Raw genomic sequence first — 15,604 nt, 5'->3', positions numbered from 1 at the left:
CTGGTGCCATTGCTACTGCTCATACTTATTCATACCACCTGTATTTCACTATCTCTTCGCCGAACTAGTGCACCTATTAGGTGTGTTGGGGACACAAGAGACTTCTTGCTTTGTGGTTGCAGGGTTGCATGAGAGGGATATCTTTGACCTCTTCCTCCCTGAGTTCGATCAACCTTGGGTGATCCACTTAAGGGAAACTTGCTGCTGTTCTACAAACCTCTGCTCTTGGAGGCCCAACACTGTCTACAAGAATAGAAGCACCCGTAGACATTGATACGTCTCCGACGTATCGATAATTTCTTGTGTTCCATACCACATTATTGATGATATCTACATGTTTTATGCACACTTTATGTCATATTCGTGCATTTTCTGGAACTAACCTATTAACAAGATGCCGAAGTGCCAGTTGCTGTTTTCTGCTGTTTTTGGTTTCAGAAATCCTAGTAAAGAAATATTCTCGGAATTGGACGAAATCAACGCCCAGGGTCCTATTTTGCCACGAAGCTTCCAGAAGACCGAAGAGGAGACGAAGTGGGGCCACGTGGTGGCCAAACCATAGGGCGGCGCGGCCCAGGCCTTGGTCGCGCCGACCTATAGTGTGGGCCCCTCGTGTGGCCCCCTGACCTGCCCTTCCGCCTACAAATAGCCTCCGTCGCGAAACCCCCAGTACCGAGAGCCACGATACGGAAAACCTTACTGAGACGCCGCCGCCGCCAATCCCATCTCGGGGGATTCTGGAGATCTCCTCCGGCACCCTGCCGGAGAGGGGATTCATCTCCCGGAGGACTCTTCACCGCCATGGTCGCCTCCGGAGTGATGAGTGAGTAGTTCACCCCTGGACTATGGGTCCATAGCAGTAGCTAGATGGTTGTCTTCTCCTCATTGTGCTTCATTGTTGGATCTTGTGAGCTGCCTAACATGATCAAGATCATCTATCTGTAATACTATATGTTGTGTTTGTCGGGATCCGATGGATAGAGAATACTATGTTATGTTAATTATCAAGTTATTACCTATGTGTTGTTTATGATCTTGCATGCTCTCCGTTATTAGTAGAGGCTCTGGCCAAGTTTTTGCTCTTAACTCCAAGAGGGAGTATTTATGCTCGATAGTGGGTTCATGCCTCCATTGAATGCGGGACAAGGATGTGAGAAAGTTCTAAGGTTGTGGATGTGCTGTTGCTACTAGGGATAAAACATTGATGCTATGTCTAAGGATGTAGTTATTGATTACATTACGCACCATACTTAATGCAATTGTCTTTTGTTTTGCAACTTAATACTGGAAGGGGTTCGGATGATAACCTGAAGGTGGACTTTTTAGGCATAGATGCATGCTGGATAGCGGTCTATGTACTTTGTCGTAATGCCCAATTAAATCTCACTATATTTATCATGACATGTATGTGCATTGTTATGCCCTCTCTATTTGTCAATTGCCCGACTGTAATTTGTTCACCCAACATGCTTTTATCTTATGGGAGAGACACCTCTAGTGAACTGTGGACCCCGGTCCTATTCTTTACATCGCATACAATCTACTGCAATACTTGTTTTACTGTTTTCTGCAAACAATCATCTTTTACACAATACGATTAATCCTTTGTTACAGCAAACCGGTGAGATTGACAACCTCACTGTTTCGTTGGGGCAAAGTACTTTGGTTGTGTTGTGCAGGTTCCACGTTGACGCCGGAATCTCTGGTGTTGCGCCGCACTACATCCCACCGCCATCAACCTTCAACGTGCTTCTTGACTCCTACTGGTTTGATTAAACCTTGGTTTCTTACTGAGGGAAACTTGCCGCTGTGCGCATCACACCTTCCTCCTGGGGTTCCCAACGGACGTGTCAACTACACGCATCAAGCAAATTTCTGGCGCCGTTGCCGGGGACGTGAAGAAAAGTTAAAGATTTCTATCTCCCACGTCAACTGCACGCCAGCAGATAAATTTCTGGCGCCGTTGCCGGGGAGATCAAGACACGCTGCAAGGGGAGTCCCCACATCCCAATCTCATTTACTTTGTTTTTGTCTTGCTTAGTTCTATTTACTACTTTGTTTGCTGCATTATATCAAAACACAAAAAAATTAGTTGCTAGCTTTACTTTATTTACTGTCTTGCACTCTATATCAAAAACATAAAAAAATTAGTTACTTGCATTTACTTTATCTAGTTTGCTTTATTTACTGTTGCTAAAATGAATACTCCTGAAAACACTAAGTTGTGTGATTTCACAACCACAAATAATAATGATTTCTTATGCACACCTATTGCTCCACCTGCTACTACAGCAGAATTCTTTGAAATTAAACCTGCTTTACTGAATCTTGTTATGCGAGAGCAATTTTCTGGTGTTAGTTCTGATGATGCTGCTGCCCATCTTAATAATTTTGTTGAACTATGTGAAATTCAAAAGTATAAGGATGTAGATGGTGATATTATTAAATTGAAATTGTTTCCTTTCTCATTAAGAGGAAGAGCTAAAGATTGGTTGCTATCTCTGCCTAAGAATAGTATTGATTCCTGGACTAAATGCAAGGATGCTTTTATTGGTAGATATTATCCCCCTGCTAAAATTATATCTTTGAGAAGTAGCATAATGAATTTTAAACAATTGGATAATGAACATGTTGCTCAAGCTTGGGAAAGAATGAAATCTCTGGTTAAAAATTGCCCAACCCATGGACTGACTACTTGGATGATCATCCAAACCTTTTATGCAGGACTGAATTTTTCTTCGCGGAACCTATTGGATTCAGCTGCTGGAGGTACCTTTATGTCCATTACTCTTGGGGAAGCAACAAAGCTTCTTGATAATATGATGATCAATTACTCTGAATGGCACACGGAAAGAGCTCCACAAGGTAAGAAGGTAAATTATGTCGAAGAAACCTCTTCCTTGAGTGATAAGATTGATGCTATTATGTCTATGCTTGTGAATGATAGGACTAATGTTGATCCTAATAATGTTAAGTTAGCCTCATTGGTTGCTCAAAATTCTAGGCCATATCCTGCTAATGGTAACTCTTATGGTAGATATGTTTCACCTAATGAGGAAAAGATGTTAGAAATTGAAAGATCCACCAAGAGCTTTATGCAATCACAATATGAGCAAAATAAATTGTTTACTAAAACTATGAATGAACAATCTACCTTGTTGAAGAATGTAGGAAATCAACTTGAAAATCTGAATATGGAGATTTCTGGGTTGCAAACTAAACTTGCAAATGCTGAAAACCGAATCTCATACATGTCTGCGTCACAATCTTCTTTAATTAATAAAATGGCTGCTAAACCTGAGGATATTGAAAATAAAATTGTTACTACAGCAAATGCCATCCAAGTTAGAATTGATGAGAATATAAGATTAATGGCTGAATTGCGTGCTAGGTGGGATAGAGAAGAAAATGAAAAACTAGCTAAAGAGTAAAATGTAGCTAAAGTTTGGACTATTACCACCACAAGTAATGTTGATTCTTCACATGTTGCTGCACCTCCTACTATTAATGGTAAAATAATTGGTGTTGGAAATGTTTCTACTCCTAGTGCAAAGCGTACAAAACTGCCTGAAATTGCTAAAACTGCTGAAATTGCTTGTGATAAAACTGCTGAAATTTTTTCCAACCTTGGGGATGATGATCCCATTGCTGAAGCTCATAATGATTTAGATTTTGATGATTGCCACATCTCTGAAGTTATAAAGTTCTTATAAAAACTTGCTAAGAGTCCCAATGCTAGCGCTATAAACTTGGCTTTCACAAAACATATTACAAATGCTCTCATAAAAGCTAGAGAAGAGAAACTAAAACTTGAAACTTCTATTCCTAGAAAGCTGGAGGATGGTTGGGAACCCATCATTAAAATGAGGGTCAATGATTTTGATTGTCATTCTTTATGTGATCTTGGTGCAAGTATTTCTGTTATGCCTAAGAAAGTCTATGATATGCTTGACTTGCCACCATTGAAAAATTGTTATTTGGATGTTAATCTCGCTGATAATGCTAAAAAGAAACCTTTGGGGAGAGTTGATAATGTTCATATTATGGTTAACAATAACCTTGTCCCCGTTGATTTTGTTGTCTTGGATATTGAATGCAATGCATCTTGCTCCATTATATTGGGAAGACCTTTTCTTCGAACCGTTGGTGCTACTATTGATATGAAGGAAGGTAATATTAAATATCAATTTCCTCTCAAGAAAGGTATGGAACACTTCCCTAGAAAGAGAATGAAGTTACCTTATGATTCTATTATTAGAACAAATTATGATGTTGATGCTTCGTCTCTTGATGTTACTTGATTTACACTTTCTGCGCCTAGCTGAAAGGCGTTAAAGAAAAGCGCTTATGGGAGACAACCCATGTTTTTACTACAGTATTTTTGTTTTATATTTGAGTCTTGGAAGTTGTTTACTACTGTAGCAACCTCTCCTTATCTTAGTTTTGTGTTTTGTTGTGCCAAGTAAAGTCTTTGATAGTAAAGTTCATACTAGATTTGGATTACTGCGCAGTTTCAGATTTCTTTGCTGTCACGAATTTCGACCTGCCTCCCTGTAGGTAGCTCAGAAAATTAAGCCAATTTACGTGCGTGATCCTCAGATATGTAAGCAACTTTCATTCAATTTGGGCATTTTCATTTGAGCAAGTCTGGTGCCTCAATAAAATCCATCTTTACGGACTGTTCTGTTTTGACAGATTCTGCCTTTTATTTCGCATTGCCTCTTTTGCTATGTTGGATGAATTTCTTTGATCCATTAATGTCCAGTAGCTTTATGCAATGTCCAGAAGTGTTAAGAATGATTGTGTCACCTCTGAACATGTTAATTTTTATTGTCCACTAACCCTCTAATGACTTGTTTCGAGTTTGGTGTGGAGGAAGTTTTCAAGGATCAAGAGAGGAGTATGATGCAATATGATCAAGGAGAGTGAAAGCTCTAAGCTTGGGGATGCCCCGGTGGTTCACCCCTGCATATTCTAAGAAGACTCAAGCGTCTAAGCTTGGGGATGCCCAAGGCATCCCCTTCTTCATCGACAACATTATCAGGTTCCTCTCCTGAAGCTATATTTTTATTCCGTCACATCTTATGTGTTTTGCTTGGAGCGTCGGTTTGTTTTTGTTTTTGTTTTTGTTTTTGCTTGAATAAATGGATCCTAGCATTCACTGTATGGGAGAGAGACACGCTCCGCTGTTGCATATGGACAAGTATGTCCTTAGTTTCTACTCATAGTATTCATGGCGAAGTTTCTTCTTCGTTAAATTGTATATGGTTGGAATTGGAAAATGCTACATGTAGTAATTCTAAAATGTCTTGAATAATTTGATACTTGGCAATTGTTGTGCTCATGATCAAGCTCTTGTATCATATACTTTGCACCCATTAATGAAGAAACACCTAGAGCTTGCTAATTTGGTTTGCATATTTGGTTTCTCTAAAGTCTAGATAATTTCTAGTACCGAGTTTTGAACAACAAGGAAGACGGTGTAGATTCTTATAATGTTTACAATATGTCTTTTATGTGAGTTTTGCTGCACCGCTTCATCCTTGTGTTTGTTTCAAATAGCCTTGCTAGCCTAAACCTTGTATCGAGAGGGAATACTTCTCATGCATCCAAAATACTTGAGCCAACCACTATGCCATTTGTGTCCACCATATCTACCTACTACATGGTATTTCTCCGCCATTCCAAAGTAAATTGCTTGAGTGCTACCTTTAAAATTCCATCATTCACCTTTGCAATATATAGCTCATGGGACAAATAGCTTAAAAACTATTGTGGTATTGAATATGTACTTATGCACTTTATCTCTTATTAAGTTGCTTGTTGTGCGATAACCATGTTTCTGGGGACGCCATCAACTATTCTTTGTTGAATATCATGTGAGTTGCTATGCATGTCCGTCTTGTCTGAAGTAAGAGAGATCTACCACCTTAATGGTTGGAGCATACATATTGTTAGAGAAGAACATTGGGCCGCTAACTAAAGCCATGATTCATGGTGGAAGTTTCAGTTTTGGACATATATCCTCAATCTCATATGAGAATAATAATTGTTGCCACATGCTTATGCATTAAAGAGGAGTCCATTATCTGTTGTCCATGTTGTCCCGGTATGGATGTCTAAGTTGAGAATAATCAAAAGCGAGAAATCCAAAATGCGAGCTTTCTCCTTAGACCTTTGTACAGGCGGCATGGAGGTACCCCATTGTGACACTTGGTTAAAACATGTGTATTGCGATGATCCGGTAGTCCAAGCTAATTAGGACAAGGTGCGGGCACTATTAGTATACTATGCATGAGGCTTGCAACTTGTAAGATATAATTTACATAACTCATACGCTTTATTACTACCGTTGACAAAATTGTTTCATGTTTTTAAAATAAAAGCTCTAGCACAAATATAGCAATCGATGCTTTCCTCTTTGAAGGACCATTCTTTTTACTTTTATGTTGAGTCAGTTCACCTATCTCTCTCCACCTCAAGAAGCAAACACTTGTGTGAACTGTGCATTGATTCCTACATAATTGCATATTGCACTTATTATATTACTCTATGTTGACAATTATCCATGAGATATACATGTTACAAGTTGAAAGCAACCGCTGAAACTTAATCTTCCTTTGTGTTGCTTCAACACCTTTACTTTGATTTATTGCTTTATGAGTTAACTCTTATGCAAAACTTATTGATGCTTGTCTTGAAGTACTATTCATGAAAAGTCTTTGCTTTATGATTCACTTGTTTACTCATGTCATTACCATTGTTTTGATCGCTGCATTCATTACATATGTTTACAAATAGTATGATCAAGGTTATGATGGCATGTCACTCCAGAAATTATCTTTGTTATCGTTTTACACTTTCGGGACGAGCGAGAACTAAGCTTGGGGATGCTGATACGTCTCCGACGTATCGATAATTTCTTGTGTTCCATGCCACATTATTGATGATATCTACATGTTTTATGCACACTTTATGTCATATTCGTGCATTTTCCGGAACTAACCTATTAACAAGATGCCGAAGTGCGATGTCAAGTTTCTGCTGTTTTTGGTTTCAGAAATCCTAGTAAAGAAATATTCTCGGAATTGGACGAAATCAACGCCCAGGGTCCTATTTTGCCACGAAGCTTCCAGAAGACCGAAGATGAGACGAAGTGGGGCCACGAGGTGGCCAAACCATAGGGCGGCGCGGCCCAGGCCTTGGCTGCGCCGACCTATAGTGTGGGCCCCTCGTGTGGCCCCCTGACCTGCCCTTCCGCCTACAAATAGCCTCCGTCGCGAAACCCCCAGTACCGAGAGCCACGATACGGAAAACCTTACTGAGACACCGCCGCCGCCAATCCCATCTCGGGGATTCTGGAGATCTCCTCCGGCACCCTGCCGGAGAGGGGATTCATCTCCCGGAGGACTCTTCACCGCCATGGTCGCCTCCGGAGTGATGAGTGAGTAGTTCACCCCTGGACTATGGGTCCATAGCAGTAGCTAGATGGTTGTCTTCTCCTCATTGTGCTTCATTGTTGGATCTTGTGAGCTGCCTAACATGATCAAGATCATCTATCTGTAATACTATATGTTGTGTTTGTCGGGATCCGATGGATAGAGAATACTATGTTATGTTAATTATCAAGTTATTACCTATGTGTTGTTTATGATCTTGCATGCTCTCCGTTATTAGTAGAGGCTCTGGCCAAGTTTTTGCTCTTAACTCCAAGAGGGAGTATTTATGCTCGATAGTGGGTTCATGCCTCCATTGAATGCGGGACGTGTGACAGAAAGTTCTAAGGTTGTGGATGTGCTGTTGCTACTAGGGATAAAACATTGATGCTATGTCTAAGGATGTAGTTATTGATTACATTACGCACCATACTTAATGCAATTGTCTTTTGTTTTGCAACTTAATACTGGAAGGGGTTCGGATGATAACCTGAAGGTGGACTTTTTAGGCATAGATGCATGCTGGATAGCGGTCTATGTACTTTGTCGTAATGCCCAATTAAATCTCACTATATTTATCATGACATGTATGTGCATTGTTATGCCCTCTCTATTTGTCAATTGCCCGACTGTAATTTGTTCACCCAACATGCTTTTATCTTATGGGAGAGACACCTCTAGTGAACTGTGGACCCCGGTCCTATTCTTTACATCGCATACAATCTACTGCAATACTTGTTTTACTGTTTTCTGCAAACAATCATCTTCCACACAATACGATTAATCCTTTGTTACAGCAAGCCGGTGAGATTGACAACCTCACTGTTTCGTTGGGGCAAAGTACTTTGGTTGTGTTGTGTAGGTTCCACGTTGGCGCCGGAATCTCTGGTGTTGCGCCGCACTACATCCCACCGCCATCAACCTTCAACGTGCTTCTTGACTCCTACTGGTTCGATTAAACCTTGGTTTCTTACTGAGGGAAACTTGCCGCTGTGCGCATCACACCTTCCTCTTGGGGTTCCCAACGGACGTGTCAACTACACGCATCAGACATCAAGCACTTTTCTGGCGCCGTTGCCGGGGAGGAAAGGTAAAAGGCTCTCATACTCCGGTCCCAGGTAAAGTACTTTTCTGGCGCCGTTGTGTGTGTGCTCGAAGCTATTTCCTTTAGATCCTGCAATTGCATCTTTTTGTTTCTTGTTTACACTAGTTAGGCATAATGGACAACAATGAGCTTCTTATTCTATTTCCTGATTTAAGACATGGATGGTTTGATGCAAAAATTGAAAAACCTATGGAACATATTAGTATGAACGCTTTGAACACCATTATTGCTAATGATATGGAAAATTCTAAGCTTGGGGAAGCTGGCTTTGATGAGCATGATATTTTTAGTCCCCCAAGCATTGAGGAGAAAATTTACTTTGATGATACTTTGCCTCCTAGTTATGATGATTATAATGATATTGGTCTTTTAGTACCGCCTGTTATGGAGGATAAATTTGATTATGATTACAATATGCCTCCTATATTTGATGATGAGAATAATAATGATAGCTACTTTGTTGAATTTGCTCCCACTACAACTAATAAAATTGATTATGCCTATGTGGAGAGTAATAATTTTATGCATGAGACTCATGATAAGAATGCTTTATGTGATAGTTATATTGTTGAGTTTGCTCATGTTGCTACTGAAAGTTATTATGAGAGAGGAAAATATGGTTGTAGAAATTTTCATGTTACTAAAACACCTTTCTATGTGCTAAAATTTTTGAAGCTACACTTGTTCTATCTTCCTATGCTTGTTACTTTTTTCTTCATGAACTTGTTTATTTACAAAACTCCTATGCATAGGAAGCATGTTAGATTTAAATTTGTTTTGAATTTGCCTCTTGATGCTCTCTTTTGCTTCAACTACTATTTCTTGCGAGTGCATCATTAAAACTGCTGAGCCCATCTTAATGGCTATAAAGAAAGAACTTCTTGGGAGATAACCCATGTGTTTATTTTGTTACAGTACTTTTATTTTGTATTTGTGTCTTGGAAGTTGTTACTACTGTAGAAACCTCTCCTTATCTTAATTTTGCTGCATTGTTGTGCCAAGTAAAGTCTTTGATAGTAAGGTTCATACTAGATTTGGATTACTGCGCAGAAACAGATTTCTTGCTGTCACGAATCTGGGCCTAATTCTCTGTAGGTAACTCAGAAAATTATGCCAATTTACGTGAGTGATCCTCAGATATGTACGCAACTTTCATTCAATTTGAGCATTTTCATTTGAGCAAGTCTGGTGCCTCAATAAAATTCGTCTTTACGAACTGTTCTGTTTTGACAGATTCTGCCTTTTATTTCGCATTGCCTCTTTTGTTATGTGGGATGGATTCCTTTGTTCCATTGACTTCCAGTAGCTTTGGGCAATGTTCAGAAGTGTTAAGAATGATTGTGTCACCTCTGAACATGTGAATTTTTATTATGCACTAACCCTCTAATGAGTTTATTTCGAGTTTGGTGGGGAGGAAGTTTTCAAGGGTCAAGAGAGGAGGATGATATACTATGATCAAGAAGAGTGAAGAGTCTAAGCTTGGGGATGCCCCCGTGGATCATCCCTGCATATTTCAAGAAGACTCAAGCATCTAAGCTTGGGGATGCCCAAGGCATCCCCTTCTTCATCGACAACTTATCAGGTTTCTTCTCTTGAAATTATATTTTTATTCGGTCACATCTTATGTACTTTACTTGGAGCGTCTGTGTGCTTTTATTTTCGTTTTGTTATTTTCATTCTCTGAATAAATACATGCTTGTGTGGGAGAGAGACACGATCCGCTGTTGCATATGAACACATGTGTTCTTAGCTTTACTTTTAATGTTCATGGCGAAGGTTGAAACTGCTTCGTTCATTGTTATATGGTTGGAAACAGAAAATGCTGCATGTGATAATTGGTATAATGTCTTGAATAATTTGATACTTGGCAATTGTTGTGCTCATATAGATCATGTTTAAGGTCTTGCATCATGTACTTTGCACCTATTAATGAAGAACTACATAGAGCTTGTTAAAATTTGGTTTGCATGATTAGTTTCTCTAGAGTCTAGATATTTTCTGGTTAAGGTGTTTGAACAACAAGGAGACAATATAAAGTCTTATAATACTTACAATATGTTCATATGTGAGCTTTGCTGCACCTTTTATACTTGAGTTTGCTTCAAACAACCTTGCTAGCCTAGCTTTGTATTGAGAGGAATTCTTCTCGTGCATCCAAATCCTTGAGCCAACCACTATGCCATTTGTGTCCACCATACCTACCTACTACATGGTATTTCTCCGCCATTCCAAAGTACATTACTTGAGTGCTACCTTTAAAATTCTATTCTTTGTCTTTACAATATATAGCTCATGGGACAAAATAGCCTTAAAAACTATCGTGGTGAAGAATATGTACTTATGTGTCTTATTTCTTAATAAGTTGCTTGTTGAGCGGTAACCATGTTTTCTGGGGACGCCATCAACTCTTTTACCTTTGTTGAATATCATGTGAGTAGCTATGCATGTTCGTCTTGTCTGAAGTAAGGGCGGTTCTCACAATCAAATGGTTTGAGTATGCATACTGTTAGAGAAGAACATTGGGCCGCTAACTAAAGCCATGATCCATGGTGGAAGTTTCAGTTTGGACAATCAATCCTCAATCTCTTATGAGAATAATAACTGTTGTTGAATGCTTATGCATTAAAAAGAGGAGTCCATTATCTGTTGTCTATGTTGTCCCGGTATGGATGTCTAAGTTGAGAATAATCAAATGCGAGAAATCCAATGCGAGCTTTCTCCTTAGACCTTTGTACAGGCGGCATAGAGGTACCCCTTTGTGACACTTGGTTGAAACATATGCTATGCAATGATAATCCGTGTTAATCCAAGCTAATTACGACAAGGTGCGAGCACTATTAGTATACGATGCATGAGGCTTGCAACTTATAAGATGTCTTATACATAACACATATGCTTTATTACTACCGTTGACAAAATTGTTTCTTGTTTTCAAAATGGAAAGCTCTAGCACAAAAATAGTAATCCATGCTTCCCTCTGTGAAGGGCCTATCTTTTACTTTATTGTTGAGTCAGTTTGCCTATTCTTTCTATCCCAGAAGCAAACACTTGTGTCAACTGTGTGCATTGATTCTTATATGTTTACCTATTGCACTTGTTATATTGCTTTATGTTGACAATTATCCATGAGATAAATATGTTGAAGTTGAAAGCAACCGCTGAAACTTTATCTTCCTTTATGTTGCTTCAATGCCTTTACTTTGAATTTATTGCTTTATGAGTTAACTCTTATGCAAGTCTTGTTGATGCTTGTCTTGAAAGTATTATTCATGAAAAGTCTTTGCTATATGATTCATTAGTTTACTCATTATCTTCATCATTGCTTCGAATCGCTGCATTCATCTCATATGCTTTACAATAGTATGATCAAGATTATGATAGCATGTCACTTCAGAAATTATCTTTGTTATCGTTTACCTGCTCGGGACGAGCAGAAACTAAGCTTGGGGATGCTTGATACGTCTCAAACGTATCTATAATTTCTTATGTTCCATGCTACTTTTATGATGATACTTACATGTTTTATACACATTATATGTCATTATTATGCGTTTTCCGGAACTAACCTATTGACGAGATGCCAAAGGGCCAGTTGCCGTTTTCTGCTGTTTTTGGTTCCAGAAATCCTAGTAAGGAAATATTCTCGGAATTGGACGAAATCAACGCCCAGGGTCCTATTTTTCCACGAAGCTTCCAGAAGTCCGAAGAGGAAACGAAGTGGGGCCACGAGGTGGGGACACAGTAGGGCGGCGCGGCCCAAGCCCTGGCCGCGCCGGCCTAGTGTGTGGTCCCACCAGGACTCCACCGACCTTGCCCTTCCGCCTACTTAAAGCCTCCGTCGCGAAAACCCTAGACAAAAAAGCCACGGTACGAGAAACCTTCCAGAGCCGCCGCCATCGCGAAGCCAAGATCTGGGGGACAGGAGTCTCTGTTCCGGCACGCCGCCGGGACGGGGAAGTGCCCCCGGAAGGCTCCTCCATCAACACCACTGCCATCTTCATCAACGCTGTTGTCTCCCATGAGGAGGGAGTAGTTCTCCATCGAGGCTCGGGGCTGTACCGGTAGCTATGTGGTTCATCTCTCTCCTATGTACTTCAATACAATAATCTCATGAGCTGCCTTACATGATTGAGATTCATATGATGATGCTTGTAATCTAGATGTCATTATGCTAGTCAAGTAGATTTTACTTATGTGATCTCCGGAGACTCCTTGTCCCACGTGTGTAAAGGTGACAGTGTGTGCACCGTGTGAGTCTCTTAGGCTATATTTCACAGAATACATATTCACTGTTATGAATGGCATAGTGAAGTGCTTATTTATATCGCTTTATGATTGCAATGTGTTTTGTATCACAATATATCTGCGTGCTACTCTAGTGATGTTATTAAAGTAGTTTATTCCTCCTGCACGGTGTAATGGTGACAGTGTGTGCATCGTGTAGTACTTGGCGTAGGCTATGATTGTGATCTCTTGTAGATTATGAAGTTAACTATTGCTATGATGGTATTGATGTGATCTATGCCTCCTTTCGTAGCGTGAAGGTGACAGTGTGCATGCTATGTTAGTACTTGGTTTGGTTATGTTGATCTGTCATGCACTCTAAGGTTACTTAAACATGAATATCAAATATTGTGGAGCTTGTTAACTCCGGCATTGAGGGTTCGTGTAATCCTACACAATTAGTGGTGTTCATCATCCAACAAGAGGGTGTAGAGTCTAGCATCTATTTATTTATTCTGTTATGTGATCAATGTTGAGAGTGTCTACTAGTGAAAGTATGATCCCTAGGCCTTGATCCTAAATACTGCTATCGCTGCTTGTTTACTGTTTTACTGCATTTATACTGCCTGCAATATTACCACCATCAACCACACGCCAGTCCTGGACAGCAAAGCACTTTTCTGGTGCCATTGCTACTGCTCATACTTATTCATACCACCTGTATTTCACTATCTCTTCGCCGAACTAGTGCACCTATTAGGTGTGTTGGGGACACAAGAGACTTCTTGCTTTGTGGTTGCAGGGTTGCATGAGAGGGATATCTTTGACCTCTTCCTCCCTGAGTTCGATCAACCTTGGGTGATCCACTTAAGGGAAACTTGCTGCTGTTCTACAAACCTCTGCTCTTGGAGGCCCAACACTGTCTACAAGAATAGAAGCACCCGTAGACATCAGTCAGCTCGGCGTGAGGAAGAATCTGAGAATAGCATGGTGGAGGACTCCTTCAAGACTCTCCACGAGAACCGGCTGCATCGATGGCTACCGCCAAGAAGAAAGGTAAGATGGCCATCAATGCAATGGCTATTTTGCAATTTCCTACTGACGAATTTGCGGAGTTGTGGATGAACATGTTGGCAAGGAGCAGGGCCACCGGTGAGGCAAGACTATCAGGCTCTAGTGGCCACTTCGCCGATGATACCGAGGAATCATGCTCGGGAGAGGGCGTAGCCCTCGACAATGCAGAGGCATCAAACACAGGAAATGGCATTGACGTCACCGATGTCTCCTCTGGTGATGAGGAGGATGTTTAGTGTAGTGATTTACGGGTTTATGAGGCCCTGCATATGTGTGTTAGGTGAAGTCACCGCCAGTCTTTTTATAACAGGAAGGGAAACCATTTTATATTTGTTCATTTTATGTCTAAGCCCAAATATATTATGAACTCTTCGTTAAAATGAGCTGGGTGCGTTGTGCATCCAATTGTCTCCCTTTTATTTAAGCTCAAATAGTTGCAAAAAGGAAGATAAATAATGAAGGTGGAGATGTAATGCGAACTTCTTTCTTTCAACAGATAACACATTTGTGATGCTGGTGGAGGTGTCGTGTATAAATGACTCGTGTGTGATGTTACGCATACGGCTTCCCAACTATAACCACGCACGATGCATATGCAACGCATATAGTTTACCCATAGTAAATCATGCGTGAAAATGGGCCTATTTGGGCCCATCAAACCCAATCATACCTTATTTTAGGATATATAAGGACCAGCATTGTTCCCGTCCAAACACATTCCACGACAACCGCCACTCCAAATTTAGGAAGACGCAGATCTCACCCTGCTCCCTGGATCACCTGGTCAGCGAGGTAGAAGCTAGCTAGCTTTTGGAGTCATGCCTTGCCAGAATGTAGATTAACTTGTTGGCGTCTTCTTCGTCTTTTTCATTGGATGAACCACATGGTCGAACGCTAACAACACCGCTTAAGCTGGCACATCCTCGCAAGCTTGACCGTCTGCACGCTACTCCTGCCTGGAGGTGTTTTTTATCATGCATTTTGTGTAAATAGACTACTGATCTGATGCGTAACACAATTAGCAAGGTCAGATCCATTTCAATATTTTGTTAGACTCGGTGAGTAGGATGCTTTACTCATTAGTACATCAATTAGAATATGCTGTTAGGGATGGGTGTTTTGTGATCTTATAAGTAAGCTATATTAGTATATATGTTACTGTTGTATGCTAGGATTAAATTGTTAGATCTGTATGTTACATGTTGTGTATATGGTATTGTGTATAGTTTGATCTATATGTTAACATGTATAGCATGATCAGATCTATTGTTGTGTATAGCTTGATCTATATGTTATTATGTATTGCTTGATTTACGTTGTTGCTATACATTTCTAGTTTTTCTATCTTCACATAGTAGCTCTCGTCATATAATAGGGATTGTATTTTGATAAAACTCCATAAGAATTTGATTGGCTGGTTTGGGCCAATAGAGTTTCATGTTTACCTTTCAATTAGTAAGACCCCAAATCATTTTTACTTAACCAGTTTAAGTCTAACTATCATGTGTTTGATATGTTCATATTCTAAATTCAAAGATTTCTTTGTGCAATATTTAATGACTGCGACGAGATATAGGGGTTGCCCATTAGGAGAAGCAAATTAAGCGCTTGTCTCCCTTGTCATAAGGATTGCAAATCACGGGCTAGTAGCTATTGCTATGTTTTGGTCCACTGCATGAATTTTTTTTAGTTAAGAGTGTCTCCCTATTATGTAAGCTCAAATAGTTGCAAAAAGGAAGACCCGAACGAGCACATGTGGCGTGGC

Source organism: Lolium perenne, chromosome 6, assembly GCF_019359855.2.
Source record: "Lolium perenne isolate Kyuss_39 chromosome 6, Kyuss_2.0, whole genome shotgun sequence".
Taxonomy (NCBI): domain Eukaryota; kingdom Viridiplantae; phylum Streptophyta; class Magnoliopsida; order Poales; family Poaceae; genus Lolium; species Lolium perenne.
The sequence above is the reverse complement of the archived record's forward strand: the minus strand, read 5'-3'. Positions refer to the sequence as shown.